This window comes from Cryptomeria japonica, chromosome 3 (assembly GCF_030272615.1).
Source record: "Cryptomeria japonica chromosome 3, Sugi_1.0, whole genome shotgun sequence".
In the NCBI taxonomy this organism is placed as follows: domain Eukaryota; kingdom Viridiplantae; phylum Streptophyta; class Pinopsida; order Cupressales; family Cupressaceae; genus Cryptomeria; species Cryptomeria japonica.
In genome coordinates this window covers 378,251,266-378,256,876 of record NC_081407.1, presented here as the reverse complement: position 1 = coordinate 378,256,876, position 5,611 = coordinate 378,251,266, and positions in this window count along the sequence as shown.

The following is a 5,611-nucleotide window of genomic DNA, read 5'->3' as shown; positions in this document are numbered from 1 at the left end:
AAGAAGAAATGAATCGTTGAAACTAAAATGATAGAGAAAGATGTGTTAATGAGAGAACATGAAGATAACATTATAACACATCTTATACGAACATCTCAGGATGGAAAATATATATCGAGAAGAATGAAAATAATGACGAATTCTAACCAATTGAATGAGATATAAAGACAACAAATACAGGTGTGCAATCGTAAGTACGTCCAAATTCACCATCAATCTAATGGGAATGTTGAGGTTAGTTTTGAAGGGATGAATTCCATTACAATACATAGTGTGCTACAAATACCAAATGATAGAGTTCAAAATATAATGGATGTTGATTCTCAAAAACATATGGAAAATAATAATTCACAAGAGGAACTAACATCTCTTCTAAGAAGACGAAGACAATTGGAAAGAACACAAAATAGACGAGATCAAGGAATAGTTAATAGTTGAGATTAAATTTTTGGTTTAAAAGATGAAATGTCTCGTCAATTATGAAGTCCTAGTGTACATTTGAATAAATATGATATGCATCTTGATTTGTAAAGAACAATCAATTTTTCATTTAAATATAAAAGGTGATAAATTAAAACTTTACATGTTGTTTCAATGATTGAATGATTCAATTTTCCTATGTTTCAATGATTGAATGTTTCAATTTTTTGTCATAGATTTGAGGTCAATATATAGTATTTTAAAATTTTAAGGAAACATATTTTTCATATAAAACTTAATGATGCTCATCTCAAACTTTTAGTTTTGAAATTATATTTAATAGGATCATTCTTGAGAGAAAAAGCACTAAGTAATAGATCTCCACCCTAACACATTAAAGATAGCTATGCTAAGTTTTATTTTAATCTATATCTACTGCATATTTACTCTAAGTTGGCTCCTCTAATCACAATAAGATACTTCATTTAAAAGGCATCTTCTTATCTTATTTATTTTAATTTATATTTGTTGCACATTTGTTGTTCTTATCCCAATAACGTACCCAATCTCAAAAGCATATAATAGGGACTGAGGATTATATGCTTGGAGGCTTGGGAGATGAAAGGAATGGATAAAAAATTAATTGCAACACATAAAGGATATGCAAGAAGGGGATGTATAACCTACCTTAGCCTATGAAGAATAAGGAATGTTCTTCAAGAGGTGTGGCCACTCTTGCATAGGATTGAATATTTTAGTATAAAATATTATTTTAGATAAGCTAATGACTATATTTATGCATTAGCTAACAAAGATTGTAGAATTGTGAAAGCGGAAATTAGGCATAATAAGAAAGAGATTTACAAATATTAACCCTTAGAACCAATAGATTTAGCTATATCTCATTGATCAGTCTTTCTAACAAGTTTTCTCCTTTGCAAGTTGTCATCCTTAGGAATAATGCTTGGTAATGATGATTCAAAGTTAAAGTATCAAAGCTATGTGTTAGATGTGGCATGTAGTAAGGATCCCAATATCTCCTTAAATTTTAAATTAATGATTTTTACCTAGGAATGATGGTGCTCAACTAGTGGATTTGTCACATCAAAGGCCATGTATATCGCTTGACAACATTAGGCCTTCTTATGTCATTCTCGCAATCCTTGTGAAGGTGTTGGGAAGGATATCATATCATGGGATGCACTAAAATTAGGACCTTCAAAGAACTTTCTCTATCTTTACTAAATAGTTAATATTCCTCTCTTGTGCAAAAGTATATTCCTCTCATACCATCACATCTCAAGGATTGTGTGGATGTAGAGAGGTGATGTTTTTGAGGAAACTAGGTGGCCATTCTTTGCTTCATCTTTTCTTTTGTAAATGTTTTTCCCTTCTTCCAATTCAGTTTATGTTTTTCAACCAAATAATTTCTAAGGAATCTGCAAATGTATAGATGTGGGGTTCTCAAGAATTAAAGGTTGCCAATGTTAGCTTCATCTTATTGCTTACATTAGGTGCTTCCTTTCACCATGAACCATGTAATATAATCCTCTTAACCTGATAATTTATGTTTCCTTCATTGTTTAGGAGTTTCCAACCTTAGGGGCCTTCACTCCAAAGTACATAAAATGATTCTTCTCATGGAATTTCATAGCGATATAAAGAGAAATTGTCACTGATATTATATAAGATGTAATTTTCCTTAAGGCCCTATGGAATATTTACCCTTCTCAAGTGGTATCTTTCTTTTTCTCAAATACATTTGATGTACTACAAAATTATGGTTCTTTGTTGCATTTGTTGTCTCAATTGCTTCTCATTTTTTGTTGATAATTTTGAAAAGGCTACAAAAAGTATGATTTGTTCTACGACAAGGGCCAATTGTGTGGAAATTTTTTGAGGAAAAACTTGAATAAGAAACCCTAGTATACTAAGTTATCTCATACCATGAAGATCAACCTTGAATCGAACAACTGCAAAAAATAGGGATTTTAGGAGATCATTTATCCAACCAAGGCCACTCTTTTTTAACAACTCTTTCATGCACCCCAATGTCTTATGCTACACCAGTCGAGTCATTGAAATATTGGGAATGCGCATCTTAAGGAAAGATTCAGAAAGGACTCCAAGGATTTCTTTATGCATTACAAGTTTGGTGACAAGTACTCTTAGGGAGGAAAAGTAGATCGCAAAGGAGTGGGGGAAAACAATGCTCTGAGCTAGCCAGGGGCCTTTTTTTAAGCTTGGTTTCAAGTATTTTTCTAAGTAAATTGTTCTTTGGATACAAACTCTTTCTAGTTCCTCTCTCTACTAAAAATTGGGGTTTTGTTTATCTCTATTTATTAGGGGTGTTATAGCTTATGGTCTCCATATTTTCATGTTTAATAAATTATTATATCCAGGATAGATATAGCATATTGGTCCATGGTCTTTGTCATCTTCATTTTTTAGAATCATTTTGTAGCTTACTAGCTGGTTAGGTTTGGTCTACATGTTTACCATCATCTATGTGGTTTCCCTTCTTGTAGTATGTTCTCTCCTCTCTGGGCGTGATTGATTTCATTTTAACTTTCGTATTATAATGTTTATATCTTGAATTAATATACTAGTATTTGCTTGCTTTTTTCTTCTTTTTAAAAAAAACTCTACAAATACATCTCATCCATTTTTTGATTAAAAAAGTGGGATAGGCCCATATACCATAACAAAATAAAAATTAAGATAGGATCATACTAGAAAAAGTCACCCCAAAGGCATGAAAAAGGGAAGAGTTCACAAGAAGTGAGACAACCCAAACAACACCCAAAAAGGTAGACCCTTTTTATAAGAGAGGTTTTTGACCCGAGCCATAACTGGAAGGAACCATAGTCCTGAAACCACAAGACCATCTAATCAGATAGATTAGTTTAGGAATTCGCCCTGAACCATATTGTTAACAACCTCCTATGAGTTGGAAACAAACCAACCATAGGCCAAGCAACAACCAACAAATTTTGGAAGGAATTTCGCAGCATTTTGCTAACAAGGCCAACTTAATAGGTCAATTGTCAACAAGAACATTAAGGAATAACATCCTAGAAAGGAGAGACATAGGGGAAAATTCCATTGAAAATAATCTAGAAATAAAATGACCCGAATACCTACATAGAAAGAGAGGTCTTGTAGGCATGAATCCAACAAGGCACCACACATGAAAGGGGGAGAAAGGGTTAGAAGTGGAGATCCTCACGAATGGTAGTGTCCTCTAGTAGTAGAAAGAATCTAGCACAAAAGAAGGCATACAATATAAGGATCCCTCTCTAGTTAAACACCCCCAAGGTAACCACGAAGAAGAGAAACACTTTGGCACAAGGAGAGAAACCACCATGAAGAGAAAGACCATTTTGAAGAACACATAAAAATCCCCCAGCACATCCATCTACAGGAGCGTAACTAAACACTGTAGCTTCAAAATCCACCTCCATAGGATTGAACTCGAAGGAAAAAAAATGAAGTACCTTCAAAACTCTTGCCAATAGGAATTAACCCAGTAAGGAACCACAGATCAAAGGGGGAGCGAGGTGTAGAATAAAATATCCTTAATAATGGTAGCACCCTCCAATAGCAGTAGGAACCCAATGCCAAAGTAGGCATGTAGCATAAAGAGCCCTCTTCAGTTAAAACCCCCCAAGGTAACCAACCCTCAACACCAATACCAAGTCTGCCCACTTTAGCACAAGAACAATAACCACTTAGAAGAGAAACACCATCCTAAATAACACAAAAAAACACCCATTAAGAGGATCATCACTAAAGGTCACTCAAAGGAACAAAAAATGAAGCACCTTCAAAACCCTTGGCATGAAGGAAGGGACACAAAAAATCCAGCCTCCTTGAATGGAAGGCAATACTATCTCAACCTAGAGGCCCACGACACTAAAGGACACCCCCTTGTTCAGAAGACAAACCCCTCTCTATACGACCAACAAAACAAAATAGGAGAGTCCACACTTGAAAAAACACAAAGAATGTAAAAAGGTGACCAAAAAGAAGGGGCCACCAACCACAACTCTCCCATCACCGATCCAACCCCAGAGGAGCACACGAAAAGCATCAATAGATGCAAGATCACCACACGAACACTACAAGGCCAAGAGAAATACATAAACCACAAAAGCACCATTCGAAGAAGATAAAAACATGGGGGGAAGTGAAGGGACATAGAGCCAAAGGTAACAACAAAGCCTTAGCCAACAATAACACAAAAAAATAGCAAAGCGGGAAAGGCCACCAATAATGGTGCAACACCCACCAACCCCCCAAAGTGGAGCAAAGCGTAGAAGAGGAATTCCACCCCCACTAATGGCTCACCTAGTGAACTAATGAAGGGAATCCTCTGGTCATAGACAAAGGAAAAAAAGGGTTTGAGTAAATGAGATTCAAGATAGGGGCAACCACAAAACCCAAAAGCAAGGGTGAAAGTAGAAAACCAACAAGATCCACTTCCGGACAACAAACCCATTGTACAAGAGGCAACAAGTTGCATGAAATACCCAACCATTATCACATATTCCCTCTCCTCCATCCTTTAAATCATCCCCTATAGAGCTATTGCCTCAAAAAATCCTAATGGTCCTTATCTACTCCATCTTATATAATACATCCTATCCATGTCAATGTGTTAGATATTTATTTTACTCTTATAGGGAAAAATTGTGTTTTCACTATTCAATGGAATAATGTTGAAGAGTATTGTTTACCCAACATTATGAATTTAGATCAATTAATAAATGTGATCAGATGATAAACAATAACATGTTTAAGAATATTCCTTGAAATTTAGTGATCAAATTATTTTAAAGACGCTGGCTACTTTTGAGGCAATTTTAAGTTCAATTTTTTTTTAAACAAGAAAGATTGATATTAATTTTTCGAATTCTTGTATAGACTAAAATTATCTACTTTATAGTCGTAGTCTCTTAAATTTATTTGTTGTGTATTCATATTTTTATATAAATGAAATAAATGGTTGTTGTGTTTGTGTATATTTTTCTTTAATTCAACAATAAAAATTACCAAAAATAAGATCTATTAATTAAGTATCAAAATAAGTATCACATAAAATTGATGTGATTATGTATCTCGTAAATAAGACAATTTCAAAATAAAATAAAAATTTGAAATAAAAATTAAATTGATATCTATAATATTT